At 37.6% G+C, this 21315-nt stretch overlaps 1 pseudogene across 1 annotated transcript; it reads left to right on the top strand.

Moving 5' to 3' along the window:
• The first annotated feature begins 2145 nt into the window (after positions 1-2145).
• Positions 2146-3526, top strand: LOC113434196 (transport and Golgi organization protein 2 homolog pseudogene; annotated as a pseudogene). The gene has a single exon (XR_015740780.1). The product of XR_015740780.1 is annotated as a transport and Golgi organization protein 2 homolog pseudogene (transcript).
• Positions 3527-21315: the final 17789 nt, after the last annotated feature.

Genomic DNA, 21315 nt, shown 5'->3' on the forward strand with positions numbered 1-21315 from the left:
ACTTTTCAGGCTTAATGTCTAGTAATCCAAAGTCTGTTAAAATGAACTCTGTAAGGATATTATGTCACTAAATTATTGTTAACTATAATCAATAGTTGTATACTGTAGCAAGTTTAATCTGAACAATAATGCAGCCATTATTCTTTCATTCGCTTAATTTCTGGTATAAATTCTGCCGAAAGTATTTTGCTCAAAATAAGGTTGTCAAAATCAATTATGTTGTGTTTGCAGCCTCTGAGATTCTGAAAAGAGGCTAAATAATTCTGAGAGAATTAAGGAAAGAATCTTACTTCTGTCCAGGCAACAGCCCCGTGAAGAGTTTCCAAGTGTAATTTTCTTGAAGTTAAAGTTTGGGTTATTATGGTTCACTTAACAGATAGTTTGCCCCAATATTTGTGATCTCAATGATAAGATGACAAGATTTCTAATTTATAAAACCAGGACAGCATGTTGAGCTTTATGAACCATGGCCAAAGGATATATTGAGCTACATCTAGCTCTTCTCGTTCGTATACATTGCATTTTGCAAGGAATTTCTCAAAAGAGAACTCTTGGATTGCATACCTTAAATGTATATCACCAGCATCTTTTTTCCCCTTGAACTATAATGAAACAAGCACAGAATTATAATTCTTTACAACTATATGATAGTTTATATCAATATAGCCCCCTCTGTGACGACTGGTCTTATATTCCTTCACTTTTTAATTATTTCCTTTCTGTACTTGACACATTTAGGAAGATTGATTTGTTGAACTGCTTCTTGTAAGAAATGCATGTTAATTATAAAAATAATACTGCCTGAATATATGGGAAAAAAATGTGATCCTGTGCTTTCCCTCCAAACTTAAAATCTATTATTTCTTAAAAGCTTACTGGATTCATTTACTTGTCCCAGAAGCAAAACACAAAAAACAAAAACAACCAATACCTTTCCACTCATATTCTTCCTTCGTGTTCTTTAATATTGCAGGATGAAGACATCTGCTTCTGTCTGTAATGTCTGTAAAGATTCTGTAATGTTTTCTATCACTGACCTTAAAACTTGGAAATCAGTATTGTACTTGACATGCAATGGAAATATTGTTTTGGTTTTTTTTGGTTCTCCTTGGAAATGTAACTTGCTGCTATATATTCTCTTCTTTTTGGATGCACAAAAAACACAAACTTTATTCAACGACACTTTTCAACTCGTAGCTCGCCACGTCGGGGAGAAATCCAGACTGACCCCCGCCTTGCAGCCGCACCGAGGGAGCCCCCCCATATATCTCTTCCAACAAAACCCCCTTTTTCCTTATAACTGTCGCCCGCGAACCTTTCAGATACAGGCCTTCTCTGGGCTGCTGGGCGAGGGGCTGCGCCCGCCTTGCAAGCTGCCGGCCGCCCCGTTGTTGTCGTGGCAGATGCGGATGGGGACGGGGCGTTCCCAGGCGGGGCTGGAGCCCAGGCGGGGCGCTTCGATGCAGAGCCAGCCTGCCGGCATCGGGCGCCAGGGAGCAGGCCAGCGCCTCCAGGTCAGCGTCGTCGGGCAGGAGCAACTCGCGGCGCACCTCGCGGACCTCGTAGCAGACGCAGCCGTCGGAGGCCTCTCTCCGCTGGTCCCGCCGGCCGCAGACCGTTCTCTTCTTAAGTGCTGGTGAAACAATGAATTTTTTGGAATAAATCCCTACTGAGAACAATGCACACAGTAAACCCAGGACATCATGGAATTAATATAAATGGCGGAATGCAAGCGTATTTGTCACCTCCCCGTCCCCCAGAAAAATGTTTGGGTGATAAATTGTAACTACATATTTATGGTTGCTTTCTAATGACATTTCATCTTTAACAACACGGAGCAGGTCCATGTTGATAGTACTTGGCCTAAAATAAAAATTGGACTAGTATGATGGATTAATGGACTTCATGGATCCTAAAGAATATCCTTAAAAAGGACGCTTGAAGGAGAATTCAGAAAGAACAGTAGCCATCCAGTGGTGGGATTCAATTTTTTTTACTACCGGTTCTGTGGCTTGGTGGGTGGGGCAGGGGAAGGACACTGTAAAATCTCCGGTCAGAGGTGGCATTTGCTGGTTCTCTGAACTACTCAAAATGTCCGCTACTGCTGGAAGTTGAAAGGTGCTGCTCGAGCCACTGAGGCAGGCACCTGGAAGGATGACCTTCTACTGGCCAACTCTGCAAGGAAGCTGAATTCCCCCCCCCCCATCCGTAACCCATCTTTTCTTTAAGTTTGACCCACGTCCTGTGTCCAAAAATGCCTACAGGCTTATCCTAGCAGCTAACAGAGTTGAATATTACCACAGGACCTCCCAATCTGCCGATTTGGGGGACAATAGCAGCGAGATTCTCAGTGGCTTGGATATGGAAGAAGGGAAAGAAGGTGGGTCCTGGCTTGGAATCAGCAAGAAAGGCAAGATGGCCACCTTGACCAATTACAGGCAGCCTCAGATCAACAAGCATGCAAAAGGAAGAGGTGCCCTGGTGACCAATTTCTTGACCTCAGAAATGGACCGTTACTCTTACTTGAAGAAAGTGGCCTTGGAAGGACACCTTTACAATGGCTTTAATTTGATAGCAGCAGACTTAAGCACCAATAACAGAGATGTAATTTACTATTATGGAAACAAAGGAGACCCAGAACCTCTCTTCCTAAATCCCGGGGTATACGGCTTGAGCAACTCTTTGCTGGATACGCCTTGGAAGAAACTTCAGTATGGAAAGCGGCTTTTTTCAGATGTCATCAAGCACAACCAGAACCTCCAGAAAGAAGCCCTGGTCCAGGAACTGATTAAACTGTTGAATAACCAGGACCCTCAGCTTCCAGACCCTGCAATGGAGGACCAGGGAAAGGATTACGTCCTTCCGTTCCTAAACAAGTATGCAGCTCTGTGCGTCCGATGTCCAGGTTATGGAACCAGAGCTAACACAGTCATTCTCGTCAACGGGGAAGGACATGTCACCTTCACCGAACGGACCATGCTGAATGCCGATATCACCCAATGGAAAAGCAGCACATACCAGTTTCAGCTGCAGATATAATCACTTTCCTACGCATAAATTGGAAAGATGAAGTAAGAAGAAGAAAATGAATAGCCGGCCTGCCGGGCAAGAACCCAGTCAGCATTTCGAGAGAGCAGCTCCTCTTTTAACGTTGCCTAGATCACTGTAGCATTCATGGAAGAAAAAAAAAAAACCTGAAACACAAAACTATTTTTATGTGTGTTTCTGCACAAAAATCCAGAACAGAAGCATTTGAATCAAAAAAGCAGACTCTTTATCTAAAAACAAGCTCTTTTTTTTGCACAAAGGGATCTGTGCTGGTTTTGCAGGGGGGTTGAGGGAAATCCCGTATCTCCTTGAGCGGAAAACCGCACAATTATTTGACTCGCTAATGAAAACCGCAGAGAACTTTGGAGAATCATGTATGGTAAAATACTCCTATTTTTCCACCTTTCCTTTGACCCTCAGAGAGTTGGAAGGTCAAGCGATTAAATGACAGAGTGAAAAAAAAAGTCATAATTCAGTATCCTCCATGCTGTGCTATCTTTTAATAGGGCAGCATTAGCTATTTTGTAAGCATTTGTGATTGTATGGAATGTGGGGTTGTTATTTTTTTACAGAGGTTCCTGGGAGAATTCTATGTCCTCGCAGTTACTGGACCTATGGAAAAATCCTTAAAATCAGATCATTGTTTCTTCCTTCCTTTCCCTGGCCATATAACAAAACCTGGTGTGAAGCCAGGTTTTGTAATATGCCCTCGACTTATTCATCAAGAATCTCGTTTATTCCAAATTCCTTGGGGTTTCTTTTAAAAATTACTTTAAAGATTAAGCGATGTTCTATCTGGAAGTCTGAAGCAGGAAAAAGTGGGGGAAACATAATAAAAGGAGTTACAGCTGGAGAGAACTCTGATTTAACTAAACACCTCCCTTTGCTGTTTTCGGGAGTGTGGAATATGTGCACATTTTGGTGTTACGACATTTGTGGAAATGACAGTGGTGTCATCCTCATGCCCTGTGGAAAGCTGATCATGCTTGTCTAAGACTTAAATTCTTCTTACACTCCCAAAGGGGGAAAAAAAAATTCCACTACTGGTTCTCCAGAACTTGTCAGAACCTGCTGAATCCCACCTCTGTAACCATCCATTCAGATGCCCCTGTCATATAACAGAGTGGCATGGTGTATGTACAGTAGTCAAACCTGTTTTACAGTAACATTTTGATTCCATGGATTTGCAGCTTAATGGACAACATTTAAGCTCATTTTTCCATTATAACTGAATTCAGTGAAGACACCTGATGTAGTTATGCAAATGAAGTAAATTTAAGTAAATGACGTACATTCAGATTTAACAGAGAACCTTTCTCATCTGAATGCTCCATTAAACTGAGATTTTATTGTATGTTGTCTAACTAAAATAAAAGTTCTCTTTATGGAGGACTAAGCTTCCAGTTTGCATTATAAAGAAAATTAGTAAGGAGTACTCTGGTAATAAAGAAATAAAAGTCTTTTTCTTCTCTCATTTAGTTTGATAAATATTAACCATCTTTCTTTGAAGGGTATTTGTCAGTTGAAAAAATACTAGCAGTTGGAGGTTACAAACAGGTATTCCCTACTGGTTTCACCGGAGGCTGTGGAAAGTTGATTGTGTGAATGAAGCCAACAAGGTAGAAAGAATCCAAAGCTTTTGAAATTGCCTTTGTTTTTCTTCCTACATTTAAAAAAAATTTAAATCATATTTTAGCTGAGTGGGTTGATCAGTTTGTATGATTGTAAAATTTCCAAAATAATTAAAGAGGTACGGGGTTCCATTGATAAGTCTAAAATTTGTTGTGCTTCAAAAGGAACTGACTGAACAAAAGCTAACCCTGACAACTTTATTTTTCTCAGGGAGAAGAACAATGGGGAAAATATTATTTCAGTTTAAATTTAGTTCAAACTACTATGCGGAAGAAAAACAAGGCATATTGTTTGCTTCGTAAGGCAGGTAAGTCCACTCTTCTAATGACACTGAAGAAGCAGAAGAACAGATATACAAAGTAATATTTTACTTTTGTCATAATCATAATGAACAGTCTGCATATGTCATGGTAGAAGAAGACTTGTTGGGACCCTATGCTAAGAAAATACAAGTTACTTGTGACTTTCTTCATTGTGCTTACAAATGGAAAATAAATGCACTATCCATTATTCATTGGGGTAATAACCTTTGCAGTACCAGAACGCATGTCTGCAAGAACAGTTTTTATGGATCAACTCAAAGGGGGAGTTCACATAGAAAAGTTAGTATAGAAGAAATAATCAGGATAACTTATAATTAAACTACTGATTTGTGAAGTTTCCTCATATATAATAATGAATATAATTATTTCAATGCAGCAGATGTACAGAAATTTCATAGTTCTTATAAAGCACGGAGTGTTTTTCTTCCAGTTGCATACCTTCTACATCTTAGTGATACATATTTTCATAATTACAGTGACTTTATGTTGGTGTCCAAAATGCCTTACATAATTGTACGTCAATGAAGATTCATATTTTTCCTATGTAGCCGGTATACATGTATAATAAGTCTACAGTTATCAATTTGGATTGGGAGCAGAAATTAGATTCCAAGCTTGAAATTTCTTGATTCGTACTACAGTCGTATGCATTGTGACTCACAAGCAGGCATTGTTAAATTAATCTGAACTATCTAGTAAGCTGGTCTATGTTTTGCCTCATTTTCTTGTTGTATATAGGATACTGTTTTGGCAAAAGATCAGGATGAATATTGCATGATTAACATGCTGAGTACTGAGTAATGAAATCAGAATTGATCATTTAACTGGTAAAATAATAGACTGTAAAAATGTATATAGATTCTGAAGAGCAATATTCGAAATCATGATTATACGTTTTCCAGTAGTGTGCCTTTTGCAGCTAAAATACAATCTCATGGTAACCTCTAGGCAAAAAAAAGTATTACCTTTAAACACATGAAGGTTTTTGCTATTCTTCACCAAATTGTAACTTCTGGGTGAGTTGGTATACAAATGCTATCATATTTCATTGTGGTTATGCCTGAGAATCATGGGGGGATAATCTAATTACTGTTTGGAGATCAATACATTGGGAATGATGGTTGATGTCATATTTATTCATGTTTAAGGTACCACACATTCTGATGTTTTAGCAATGTTTGATGAATGAATTTACTAATTATAAAAGCTTAACAGAAGGAAAATAATAGCTTGCTGTTGCTATGACAGGCTGATATGATCCTTGTTTAACATTATTTTTTCCAAACTGTCCATATATTATTCCCATTCCATTTTATTCTCACAAAAATGTCATTATTCCAATGTTACCAGGTGAATCTCATAAACTGGTGTGGATTAGAGACTTTTTTTCATTCTAATTCTACTTCATGCACCAATAATTAATTTTACTTCTGTTTTGGTTTGTTTGTTTGTTTTTTCAATTATAGCAGGAGAAAAGTTTCTTTGTTACTAGTTTTCAGATGAAAGCTTCTCCTCATTTCTTCCCTTTCCAACAAATGATACCCTATTGGGGATTTTAAAAAACTGCATTGCCATTTACTGTATATAATAGTATCCTTGAAATATCTGACAATGTCAGGTAATATTTATTTGATTAGCCAGTTGATCTGCATACTGATTCTGGATCTTCCTAACAATTTGGATCCTAATAGTCCTTGATAACTATAATATCTTCAAGTTCTGTAATCACAATCTGGATCTGACTCTCCTACCTAAGAAAGAATATTTTTGATTTGTGTTTGCCTTTTTGGCTGTTAGTGGCATCAGCCAGTTAGTGGGGCACAAGGTCTTTCATACACTGCCCATGGTTTAAAGAAGGCTGCTTGTCACGTATCTAGAAAATATCAAGCCTCACCAAGGGTGTGAGATCCCAAATCGGTGACACCAACTTTCTCACCAAATGTACAGTAACACAGAGATGAATTTGGAGACATGGAAACGTGACCTCTGATGATTAACAACAAATGAATTCAGTGTGAGAAAACAAGGCAGTATGAGAAAGAGATACAAAGTCATTCCTCTTTGACTTTCTGTAGTATAAGAGGGAGAGAAAGAAAAACGCCTTCAGGTTCTCAAGATTCTTCTATTATAGCCTATATCAATGGAGTTGGCTTCAGTATTTCTTGTGGCCTGCCTTGAAGGGGTGACTCCAAGCAGGGGTTAAGTTACTTTGATTCTGAGAGAAGAGAATATTTGTAAGTCAGGGTTGAACTGTGGAGTTCTTGATGTTGTCTGAGATTGGTGGTTTTCTTGCAGACATTTCATTACCAAGCTAGGTAACATTATCAGTGCCAGAAGTGAGTGGGGTTTGCTTTTATCTTTATGTTACTAGTGGCTTGCCCTGTCACTGTTGGTAGGAATGTTCTTGATGGTTCCTTGATTAGGCTGTTGTTTACTGTTAGCTTGTTCGTCTGAGTTAGTAGCTACTCGATTGGGGTACTTGATTTTTGGTCTACTGTTAAACTTGGTGTATTTCTCTGCTCATGTAAGTGTTGTTTGCTAGTGAGGAGATATTTTGGCCTTTTGTTTCCTTTTGGGCTTTTGATTGTTTCATTTGAGTTGTATGTACATATTGCTAATGTGCCTGTTGTCTGAATGTTAGAACCCAGGAATTCTCTAGCATTTCTGAACTTGGCTTGAACTCAGAGTTTCCCAGTTGAAATTATGTTTTAGTCTGTCCATGTGTGTGAAATTAAGGAGGTGTCATCATGTCTTCTGCTAGTTGGTGTTTATGGATGCCCTCTTCTAGTCTTTTTCTGTCAATTCTACATAGTGGCTGTTGCAGTCTTTACACTGCATGTTGTAGATGACTCTGGGCTGCTGTTGTTTTTTTTTTTTTTACTTAGGATGTTTTGGAGGGCTTTAGCTGATTGTGTGCTATGGTGATACCATGTAGTTGTTATAGCCAATTGGTAGTTTCTGAGTTCTTTTTGATCTATGTCAGTGTATCCTTTTCACCAGTTGTGTTGGTCATGCTGTGGTAGGTTGAGTTATCCATTTTGTTGGAGGATATTGTATAGATGCTGTATTTCCTTTTTCTGATATTCAGGGTTACTGAAATCTGTTTGTGCTCATCTAAATATATAGCTTCTCTTGTGGGAGGTTAGGGTTGTTATTTTGATAGTAGAGCACTTGGTTGGTGTGGATAGTTTTACAACAGACCCGAGTATTAGAGAATAGGATACAATTATTAGCCATCTCTGGCTTAGCCTTGCATCAAGAACACTGGTGGTATTTTACAGGTTCGGCCCAGTTCTGTTGAGCTGGTAGCACCAATGAACACATCAGTTCTCTCCACCTGTCTACTGTTGGGCCCACCTACCCACCTGGGATCCCATGCTCACCGTTATTCCCTGCTTTATTCCCCGCTTTTGAAGCGCAGCTGCTTTGCATGGCACAGCAGAGTGTTGCGCGGCAGCTGCTGAAGTGACCGGGAGAGTGCAGGCTTGAAGGAGGTGAGTTGGAACGCCTCTGCGCCTGCGCAAAGTGCACATTTGGCACGCATGTGCATGCAAAGTGCATGTGCCCACCAAGCCACACCCACCGAACCGGTGGTAGACAATTTTGAAAGACACCATTGACCAAAAACTTCTTTTTTCTGAGCCAAGATTCTCAAGATACTTAAGACAGATGATTTCAGGTGATTTGGGCTGAAACCAGGGGTGAGATTCTACCAGTTTGCACCTATTCGCTAGAACCGGTTGTTAACATTCTAAGCAGTTCGGAGAACCGTTTGTTAGAAGAAATTACTGGCCTAATCCTGTAAGGAAGGCAGGAAGGAAACATTCTGGTGTTGCTTACAGAAACTGCCTCTCCGTTAACCCTTATTACATTCTTGGCAGGACTAGACTTCCTGTGTCTGGAACTTCTCTGGAGTTTTTTTCCCCTCCTTTGCTGGCACTTTGCTTGTGTGGAGCGACCATTCAAAGTTACAATGGCACTGAAAAAAGTGACTTATGACTATTTTTCACACTTACGACTGTCTCAGCATCCCCAGAGTCATGAGAGGCCAGGCGAGGAGATGCTTGCCTCGAGGTGAGTGATATTGAGTTGGCCACGCCCAGCCAATAACATGACCACCAAGTGATGTCCACCCAGTCACATGACCACCAAGCCACTCCCACTGCCTAAGCCACACCCACAGAACCGGTTGTTAAAATTTTTTGAATCCCACCCCTGGCTGAAACCACTGGTAAAAACTTTAAGCACTAGGGATTCAGAGAAGAAAAAGAAACACACTGAAAGAAGGCAGTCATACCAGTGAAGAATCCCTTCAAATATACTTTATCTGAAGTAAATACATTACAACTTCCACTTGTTATTATAAACATAGTCTGAGGGCATTTCTTTGAACTACCATTCTGCATAGGAACGCACAGATTTGCAAGGGAACTGCTATTCTCTTATTGGTTATGACAGAATAGATGTGTAACAACCGAATGGGATCGTTTTATCCTGTGTTAAAAAAAGAAGAGAAAGAGAGTAACAAAACAAAAGCAACTCCTTTCCTGTTTTGAAATGTAGGCAGCTGGTTTTTCATAACTACCTCCTTGGGCTACAGTTTAAAAAGATTGTTCTCCCTCCAATAAAATCCAGCATATTGTCTCAATTTGTAAGGTGTGGTGCAGTAGCAAAGCAGCAGAGCTGATAGCAGAGGAGGGGAAGGGAAAAATTGAATGTTTCTGTGCTAACTGGAACATTTCTTCCCTTTTCTGTAAAGTGTAATATGTTATCCCTACTTAAATTGGTAAGTGGAAATAAATGGAGCCTCTTAGTGAACTCTAATCTTCCCTAGATGCACAAGCTCTAGAGAATGCACCACTGCTTTTCAGAAGATAATAATTACAGCCAAAATGATGTTCTGCTGGCTTTCCTTATCTTAAATTAGGGCAAGATTAAGGTCTAACTATTCTACTTGGGTAAGGTTTGGAAAATAACGGATGTATAGTTCAGATTTTTCCTGATTTCTAGAAGACTTTTATTTTTTTTTATGCCTCCTTTCTCTTCAATTAAAGAGTGTATACAAACACAATATACCTGCTGTGGATTTTATTAGGATGTTGATTCAAATGATATACAAGTAGAAGAGCATTAAATGTGTGAAACCTTCTCTCCGCACGAATTTCCCCATTTATTTCAATAACATTTTAGATCCTGTTCATGCCTGCACACAAATCATTTCTTTTACATGTGAATTTAATGTGGATTGGGGGGAACATGTGTTAAAACTGTTTATGGAATTATGGTTTTGGGATTGGTTTTCTAAATAGAATCTTGCACCACCTATTCCCACCCAGACAAAGAAAGATCAACTGAACGGAATGCAAGTCTTGCTTTTACATTAAAAACTATTATTTTATATTGTTGAACTGAGGACAGGAAAAAAAAGGGCAAATACTTGAAGACATATGAAAACAAAAACGGTTATGAATTAAGCATAGAAATACAACTGATATAAGACCATCATTTTAATAAAGCAAAAAGGAATTAAAATCAGATAGAATCAAACAGAAAGTAGAAATCTTTATAAAGCTGTTCAAAATAACCACCCTAGCTGGGAAGATAGGAAGAGCCAGTAACTTGGAGCTAAAGTAGCCTTGGCTGAATATGTTTACAATCTTTTTATAGCTTTGTCACAAGGACAAACTTAAAATCTAGGAAGTTAATATTCTCATTAAATCTAACAGACCAATGCCAGAAGCAATCTTCGACAAAATACTAATGGCAATGAAGCTGCAATCTTCCATCCACCTACTATGAAGTAAATCCCGTTTCACTTAGTTGTTATAGTGTAAGTACCATTAATGGGAAATCAGTCATCTGTTCTTTCCATCCAAGTGAGCCAAATGGAGAAGATAGAAGAGAGTTGCTTTAACACAGGGGTATCAAACTCACGTCATCTTGGCAGTGTCACGTGACATATCGAGACTTCCCCCCCCTTCACTAAACTGGGCATGGGCGTGGCCAGCATGTGTCAAATCCGGCCCGTGGGCCAGGAGTTTGACAGCCCTGCTTTAACAGATCAATTAGCAATCCCAAGAAAGTTGCTTCTTCTGCAGTTTGCAGTTAATAAAGACAGGCCTTTCTTCCCTCCTAAATATATTCACTAGGAGCAAGAATAATTTCTGCATATGTTCTAGAGACTGATTGCAAACAAAAGAGTTTGAGTGAGGAAGTCCCTGTTGGTATGAGCCAAAGTGATATTGTCACTTATGTAATGGCTGTCATTTTCATACTTATCTTCCTTACAATTTCCTGCTTCTTTGGGGAGTAGGAAAGGAGGCTGCTATTTTGCTCTGCTCTATCCTTCTCCTGTGCCTCTTCTCTGCTCCTTATGGGAGTGAAGTATTGCTAAAGTGGATGTGAAGAATAACAAGTACCATTGCTGAGATGACCAGAGTAGGGCTCTTGAGTCAAATATAAGCAATCTTTACAATGCAAAGTTAAGACAATTCTTCTATGTACGGATGGACATCTTTTATTTTATGGCTGTTAAATCTCATTGATCTACTTTGGCCTGGTTCCAGTCAATCTCGTATTCAACTCTGTGAACTGTAAGGAACTCAAACAGATTTTATGTTTCACAAAAGCATACTGTGTAGCAAACGCACCAAACGAGTTTTCTTTGCTTCAGTACTAAAAAAAACAACTTGGGGGGGGGTTTGTTAATAAACTGTACAAACAGTGATTCATGTATCAAAGTCAGTTTTATTCCATACTTTCCAAGCTCACAATGCATATGTTACGTGATGGTAATTATGCTTCAGGGTGTGCAAGGCAGAGTCGGCCAAAATGCACAACGAGATTGATGACATGGTATTTTGCTAATACAATGCAAAAGTCGCCAACAAATTATGAAACTTCAGTGCACTCGTTCTACTGGTGTGGTCTAAATTTTGTTTTTCAACTTGGTGGCTGGACTGATCCCTCACTTTTCTGACACCTTTATTAGAAATAAAGAGCAAAGTCGTCATCCCCAAAATGAATCAGAGAAACAAAACTCATTATTTTGTTTCTCAAGGATCTAAAGTATGTGTTTGTGTGTGCGTGTAGACAGATAGCCAAGCACACACACATGTGTGTGTGTGTCTGTGGGTATTTGTTCCAATTATAGGGGGAAAATAATTTATATAATCTTTTTCTTTCACATCTTGGAATAATATTTTCCAGAACAATAGAAGCTTGATTATTCAGAGGATAGAAGAAAGGAATAGGATGGCTAAATATTTGTCTAGCTGTTTCTATGTTTTTATTTTTCACAGGGAATAAAATTTTCAGTGTATACGTTTATATTTGGAATATATGGATATACTTTTAAAGTACTAAAATAAAAAGCATGTTATAAAATATACTATCTACCGTGTTTCTCATATAATAAGGCTGGGTCTTATTTTTTTTTGAGACCCGAAAAAATGGCTAGGCTGTCTTTTCAGGGGTGACTTAATTCCCCCCCCTTGCATCTTCGTGCGGGCAGGCAGCGATGGCTTGGATGTTGACCTCGGCATTGGTGGGGCACTTCGTATCGGGGTCAACGCAGGCAGCACCATATCCGGGTGTGCAACAAAAGTACTTCCTAATGGCAAGCCCCCCCCACTGTTACCCCCCATTTCACATGTTTTAATACAGGCCTTAATTTGTGTGGAATGGGGGCTTAATTTCATTTCATGCCTATAAAACATGCTGGGACTTCCTATTGGGGGAGGCCGTATTGTTGGAGAAACAGGGTAGCTATAATGTTAACATGTAGGACCGACAGAAAAATGTGGTTTTCATGTTCTTTAAATATATTCAGATCATATTCTAAGCAGCATTCTGTTTCTGAAAAGTGTTATGTTTCCTTGCAATTTATAAGCCTTTTACAATCTAAATTCTTTGGGTGTATGTGTGTGTGTTTGAGCCAGTTTTTGACTCTTGTTAAGTGCCTGGACATGTTCATTCAGTGTTGTTGACAAGGTTTCAGGAGCACACACACACACACATATATATATACATACACAAACACACACACACACACATATATATATTCGTAGATTTTCATGGTTACAGGTATGTAAGTCTAGGTGTGTTCGGGTCTTTTCCCGTCTAAGATTAAGAGTATCTTGGTGACATTTCGGTGAGGTCCCACTCGCCATCTTCAGGCTGGTGCTTTCAGCTTTGTGCCTATGCAAGCAGTGTGTGATTGGAGCTGCCGTCTCTCTCTATATACTGGGGGAGGGGGGGGCTGGTGTGCTGGGCTGGTTGGCTGCGCTGCTGCCTCTTGATTGGTTGATGGAGTTGATGTTGGTATAATGGGCTGTGTGATGGCCTTGTGAGTTTTGTTGTGGAGATATCCTGGATCTTGTGCTGTAATCTCCTGGGTCATTTGTTTTGTAGTGATCTTTTTTCCATTAGCCTCCCGTGTTTTAAGGGCTTGGGTAATGGGTTGTGTGATGGGCTTGCGAGTTCTCCCACAACAAAAGAACTTTTAGAGACGTAGAGATATCCTTGATCTTTGTCACAAAATTTGACCCATTTTTCATATTTTTGATTATTTCTATTGAAAAAATAGTTAGTCAATATTACACAGTCAATGTTGGTACCATCTGCAACTATATGTGGCAAGCCTCTTTAATTTGAAAAGAGCTTCAGCACATGGTTTCACAAATCTAAATCCAGCCCTTCCATCATTTTTTTCCTTTAAATGTATTTATTTTTTTCCTGCTTCTCATGCATCATAGATATTCCCCAGCTGCAGGAAAAATGACAATTCTAAATATGCCCTTCACAACATCATCCCTACTGAATTCAATGGGATTTCAGCTTTGTTTCTAAAAAGTCTCAGAGCCTTGCATGACTGACAAGTCATTGCTGATATTTTGTTTTATTTTGTTTTCTAAGGGTCATATCTGCTGTTTTGACTTTCAGAACAATGCAACTATCCAACTAAAGCAAATTTTAAGTTTTATGCTGAGGATTAAACAAAGGCTCAGTAGCTGGATTCCTATATTGTATTAAGTCAGGAATTTTTACTCAGAGCGGTCTGAGTCACACATAACACCAAACAAGTGTGTTTATGCAGTAAACCAAAAGAGGCAATTTGGTATAGTGGTGAAGCTGCTGGCCTAGAAAACAGGAGACTATAAGTTCTAATCCTGCTTTAAGCAACTAAGCCAGAGGTATGGCTTTGGGTCAGTCACTCTGTCTCAGGCCAATTCATCTCACAGAGTTGTTATTTTGGAGAAAATGAGAGGATGAAGGAGTATATTCATTGCCTTGAGTTACTTATAAAGTTATAAAGGCGGGATAAAAGATAAGCAAACAATGAAATAAATGGCTCAGATCACACGTGGTTTAGCACCAACCCTTATGTTGTTGTTTGCTTACAGCTATGAAAACCCGGAATTTACTTGAGTATTGAGTGTTGTCATTCCTTATGCTTCCTAGCGTAGAGCTTCTCCAGCTCTCTTTATTTGTAACGTCATGCTACACAGGCATGCAGGACAGTTAATTAAAATGTCTCCTTAGAGAAGTTGCAGTTGGAGAAGCTTCATTTTGCTGATACTCCATTTCCCCACTTTTCCATTTAGAAGACCAAAAGAGGATTTAACCATAGCCTAACCACTTTGCTTGTGCAAGCTCAATGACTCAGAAATAAAACATTCTGGAGAATTCTGGAATATTCTGTTCCCCTCCTAAGAAATCTCTTCAGGGTAACTTGACATTTCTAGTTTGAATGATTTATTTCTGTCAAATTGTCCAGGAAGGTCTGATGGGAATGGTCTGGAGCAAGAAGAGAATATGATGGATTTCTCTGGAATTCCAAAATCAATTAAATTTGCACATCGCTATTAGCTTTTTATCTGCCTTCTTAAATGTGCCAGGATTAGTATGTAGGTATGAATATACATATATATACTTTATATTTATATATAATTTAATCCCTAACAAGCAAAGTATTTAAATAATATAAAACAACATTTAATAAAAAATAAAACATGAAAAAGGTGAGGGAAGAAACTTTTTTCCAGTATTTACACCAGGAGGAAGTCCTAGGGAACAGTGTATTTCAACAGGCATTTTAACAAGATGTTATAGTAAGTGCCTCCTGAGTTAAATAAACCTGCAAGAGCCAAAGAAAAGCAAACATTACTATTACTGATCCATTATTTCAGACTGTGATTATGAGACACATTCTAACTGATCCTCATCTCAAAAGCTAAGCATAGTCAGATGTGGATCAGTTCAGTTCAATTCAAATCACAATAATTATTTTTGGCCTTGAAACGGAATAACAACCACTGATAGATAATAAAAAACAATCATGATCATGACTAAGATGATCATGACTTAAATCTTGCAAATCTTTGAGGAGATGGAACATTATTGTAACAATTGTGTAAAATGGCTGTAAAGAAGACACTGAAATGGGATACTTAGAATAAATAAATGAACCCAGATATTTTGAAAGTGTCTCTTGGAGACTCCTGGGGACTGAGGTCACTTTGACTACTACTTATGTGCATTCTCAGTGTGCCGATTAATAACCTCTTTAGCTTTTCTAAGACCAATAAGTAACAAAAGTTCAAGGGAAAATCCCCAGGACAGCAATGTTCTTCTGATATATTTTCACCAAGTAGATCTACATCTATCAGATGTCATTAAAGCAAGAAAACCAATGAAATGGGTTGAGCCTTAGCCAAGCCAGTTACTTGGCAGACTTTAGCTTTTATTTCTTAGCTTCTATTTTTCTATTCTGTTTTTTAAAAGCCTCATTTAGGATGCAACTAGGGGTGAAAAATAATGATCTTAAAATTTTTGACTGCACTCTTTTGTAAGAGCCAAGGGAGTCTGACCCTGGTTTATGTAAGTACCAGGGCTGTGGGCCAGATTCAGAAATCAAAATAACTGTGGTAGTGGCAAATTTCTTTTGTATTGTTACTAAGAAAACTCAGTGGGATGTCTATGAAGTCACCATAAATCACTTTTAATGCAAAGGAGACTTACTGCTGCATTATATAACTCCATGGGATGAGTTTGGATGTCATCTTGGTGTAAAGAAAATGTGGCTTAGCATGTTTTGAAACGTTTTTCAGAAGTATCTTTCAAAGGTATAATGGGTGTAGAACTACTAGGGACATCTGGAGAAGCAGTATATGTCAGGAAAATGGTACAGAAAACATCTGACAGCTAATGACAATCTGAATTATTGTAGCTCTGACATAGTAACCCTAACTATATTTGATTATTAATATTAGTCATGCTTTTCAAAATCTAGTTTATTTTAAATCCTAAAGAACAAACAATGATAATAGGCTTGTGTGTTTTGATACAGTCTATCACTGATTAATATTCAAGTAATTAAAACCAAACTACATGTAGTTTAAATATGGCTTTGTTTTGAAGTTGAAAGTTGAACTGGTGCTTTCTTGCTTAAAGACATTCATTAAATTAAACCTTAAATTGTTTGGTTATATTGCATACCATATAGTTGGCTAAATTCATGTAACATAAACATTGGTTTACAAGCTGTGATGGCTGCATTCACTTCTTGTAACATGAGAAACCAAAACCAGCAAATCGTATTACGGTTTAATGTGATCTGTGAACTAAGCCTATATGGTATTTGATTTAAGCTTGTGATCTTATCAGCTTTGAGTTAAAATGGATTTTCAAATATTTTTTTAACATTGTATAGCTATTTTTCTCTTTATTATTTGTGTTTACTAGTTGAAGTTCCACAAATCCATTACATATAATAAAACAAAATGATCTTTCTTGGCTAATGAATTACAGAATTTGCATGGAGTTTGATCCAGTAAAATCTGGTGGAAGGAAACCAGAGGAAAAATGGTTGTGTTGAATGAATTAGAAATATTTGGTAAAGATTGGTTGATTATTTTTTTTTGTGGGAGAGGGCTTTTGAACTGTGCAATTTAATTTGCTTAATTTAAATTTCAGCTACATGGATTTATATATTTTACAACATGCAGCTCATTTTATACAGCAGTTAGTATAGCATAATACAGCAAGTAGAACAGCTATCTGGTGCTGAACTCCACTATAAACATATATTTTGTGTCTCTCTTTCTTGTTCTCAAATATGTTAGTTTTTCCAAGCAATGTCTGTTAGCACAATAATATCAGTGACTTTGCTGTGGCTCAGGATGTGATTAAGGCTGCTGCTTATTATAGATAGAAATTCTAATCAGTTCCTTCTTTTTAAGACTTAAATTATCTTAAAATCCTCCAGTTCCTCTAAGTCTGAAGACTCTCAAAGCACATCTGATCCTGAACTTTTTATTTAAAGTGGAGCTTTGTGCCACCTGAGTGGAGCTTCTGTTATCTGCTCTCTCTCTCTCTCTCTCTCTCTCTCTGTGTGTGTGTGTGTGTGTGCGTGTGTGTGTGTGTGTGTAAAGCCAGGTCCCAGAGGAAACAAAAGTCGATCCCTTAAGCTACTCAATCATTGTTTGCTTTTTACAAATATGTAATATCCCGTTCCTAAGCCAGGAGACAATTTAAAACACACCTTCTGTATAAGTATGTCCTTTGAAAATTTAACAAGATGGTATTTAATGAAAATTAACTGTTTTGTTTTACTGTGTTTGTTGCAAAAAGAATAAATCCAAAATATGCCTTGAATAATTTGCTTTAATTGCATTCTTTGTTCATTTTTTAAAAATGTGTGTGCACATACCCCTGAATGTAGGAAAAGGATGTCTGTCACCTGATAGTGTACAGTTAAAATAATTGAGACTTAAAAGTACTTACTTAAAGGTGTTAACCAATCATACTTTCTTCCAATTGTTCCAGTTTACTCCCCATTGTCATTCCAGTCCATTTCTCCTCCCCCACCCCAAGAGATCGAATCAGCAAAGGGTTACCTTAAGCTTAGACGTTGTAAGTGCAAGCAACAGGACTCTATTGGCTTTAATTTGTCCCTGTCTTTCATTTGATACTACCAGTATTAATAGCTTTGCAAAAAAAATTCTGCAGTCATTAATCATAATAATTAATCAGATCCAATTATATTGCATATAAATGCGAACAAATTGCTGAAAAAAATAATGATCTATCACCAACATGTCATGAGGAAAAGAGACTAAAATAGTAATTAGAATCAGGATTTAGTTGTATACAAGTGCTCTGCTACCCATTGTACCAGTGTGATGATCTGATGATGTAATTAGCGCAAAGTAAAAATCTAGCAGGATTTAGCAGTGAACTGCCTAATGACTGCATGTGCTAAAAATAAAAGAATCATGGTGTTAGCATCATTTCAGTGCTACTAGTTTTTTTTTTAATATCAAAAGACAATGAGTGAAGCAAGCAGAGCTACTCTATGTATGTACTCACTGAATGTAAGGGGGAAAGTTTCAGGCTGTCGAAGAATTCTATAATATTTACATAACTGTAAACCAAATTAAATTCAGTGGCAACTATCCTTATGATTCTTATTATACAGTATTATACAATTATTTGTATGAAATCAGACTTCTGTGGAAGCAGGCATAGTTTAGGTGAAACATTTTTACAGGAAACCATTTTAAAAATCTCCTTTTACTCTTCCCAAGGCAATATTGTTTTTTTTTTCCTCTTGCAGGACATTCCTTTTCCCGCTCTGCAGACTTGCTAGTACAAAGGTATTTTACATTTGGAAACAAATGAAAAATAACATGGCGTGTTCTCAGGATCTTGTAATAAGAGCTATTGATTTATTAGGTGTTATTTTCAACTTTAAAAAAAATCTGATGAAATAACCATTTTAAAAAGAGAGCATCCGGACTTTGTTCTTTATGTATAGCTAAATGATGATTTGCTGCACTGCTTATTTTAGAAACGGCAAGAACAAGGTAAATTTTAACTAGTTCCTAGGAGGGCTTTCTGTGGTGACTAACTCTGACCTATGACCCTGGTGTGATCCAGGGTCCTTCAGTCTCATGCTTCCTTAAGCGATCCCATTAAAGCTGTTGAATCTGTGATACTTCTATTGCAGTAAATCCATTTCTGGTTAGGATGTAGATTTTAACAATTGAAATAGTTTCAGTGTACAATTATTACTTCACTTGCACTTTAGAGCAATTCTGAAAACTCAAAACTAGCACAGTGGAGAATGCTGTGTTCTGTGTGCTGATGCTTACATGTATCCATTTTTTTAAAAAAGAAAAAGAGCACACAGGCATATATCTTCAAGCCTTTAAAACTGTTCAGCGAAGGCTCAGTGGATAACACTAAATAGGTAACTGAAGATTGATGAGCAGTTTTATGACAGACATGCTACTTGAAAAATAAATGTTAAGTTCATCATAGTTTTCCGTACTAAGCGCTGCACTTTACTGCCTTTGATCTCAGCATAGTGACTACTACAAAGAAATAAAACCTTATCTTACCTTTTCCAGCATCTACTGCAGAAGACCTCAATAATGCATAGGAACATCTGGAAGTACGGTAATTTTAGCTTTCAGAGATAAGAATTGACACAGAACAGGTAAAACCTACAAAGATCTTGTGTTGAAATGAGCTGATTAAGGTTAGGTAACTTAAAAACATTGTGTATATAGAATTTTCAGCTCATGGTTGCTACATCTTGCAATTTTATATAAAGTGCATTGGGGAGGTAGAGAATGTGACAATTATTTTTTCTTATCAATCTATTTTAATAGCTCGATTAGTTTGGAGAAGCATTCTGTTTTATATAAAGGGAGGGGAATGACAGTAAATCTCTTGTCATATACATCTATTTAGAGTTAACGGTGAGTTCATAGAGGATGCATAGGCATAGTAAACAGATTTTGAAATGACAATTTTTTACTGGTTGCAAGTGCTAATTGCTAGTTTCTCAAGGGTATAGAATTAATCACCTGCTAGATTTACAGTCTCTAGGTTGAGACCTGAGGATGGAAGCAATAAGAAAAGCTCTTGAGGGACATATCATATGGCGAGTCTAAATATCAGTCTCTATGCATATGTAAATTGGCAACAAAGTTTTTTCAAAGCTCAAGTATGCTAATTTCAAACAGGCAGGACTAAAGCTAGCTTTTAGCAGCTGTTTAACGTCTGCCTGTGGGTGGTAGAGAGAGCTTAAAATACAAGCAAACAGTGGTGCATAAGTAATTAAGCAACATTTTGCTGGGCATAAATAATTCTGTTTATATTGCTCTTTTGAAGAATGTAGAATACAAAATAACAGATCAAGTGCACCTTTAGTCATCAGAGGTTACTGCTTTTCCTGTTTCTGTTTTCCTTGGCTTCATACTTTAAGGAAGATCAAATGTAGTAAATATTTTGCCCCCGCTTCCAAATATTTTCCTGTGTATAATTCAGGCACAGGAGTCTACTCTTCTCTTTTATCTTTCAGTGTAATATTTTTTTAAAAAAAAGCCTCCCATATTTAAAGCATGCTACACCAAACAGCTTTCTATCTTTGCAGGCATATGAAACATTGATATAACAGAATAGATTTTATCTCTCATCTCACCCTCCGAAACTGTAAGTTCTCTCGGGTGTTTTCAGGGTCATATGGAAACAAACAATTCATAAAATAAAAGCAGTTTGGAATTGTTTAAATTTCTAATCTAACATTAACATTACAAGTTATTATGCATAACAATAAGAATTCATGGAGATGGTTATGTCTATTCTCTTTTGATATCTTACTTTAATTTAGAGGAAGTAACTACATTTAAGCAAAGGTAATAAATATTGGGAACAGTAACATATATCATTTTAACAATATAGGTAAAACCTTCGAATTTACCAGAAATGACATAAGGAATTTGATATAACTGGAAAAACAGACAGCTAGGTTCTGGGCATTGATAAATGTCATATTTTAAAGCTTGATTCGGATTAAATGTTAATGATGAAAAAATGTGCATTTATTTACAGACCAATTACTTCTTGGTTGAAACAAGAATGGTCCTGAAAGTGGATGACAAGGTCTTTAAGTACTGGTAGCTATAGCAAACTCAAGATTTTAAGCAATATATCTTTCCCTCAATATAATTTTCACAATCTTCTCTATAGATCTGTAGTCCCCTGCTCACTCTTACCAAAGTTGTTGAAGAATCCACTTGATAGAATATGAGTGATTGGGGACTAGTGCCTTAATTTGAGACTTTGCATTTTCTCGGTTGGGGAAAATAGGAATTGTGTGATTGCTTTCTACAGTTTTACAGCTGTTAGTCCTCAACTTACAACAGTTCATTTAGTGACTGTTCAAAGTTACAACAGCCCTGAAAAAAGTGACTTATGACGATTTTTCAAATGACTGTTGCAGCGTCCCCCTGGTTAAGTG

Source organism: Pseudonaja textilis, chromosome 1, assembly GCF_049901715.1.
Source record: "Pseudonaja textilis isolate UNSWEBS1 chromosome 1, rPseTex1.2, whole genome shotgun sequence".
Lineage (NCBI taxonomy): Eukaryota > Metazoa > Chordata > Lepidosauria > Squamata > Elapidae > Pseudonaja > Pseudonaja textilis.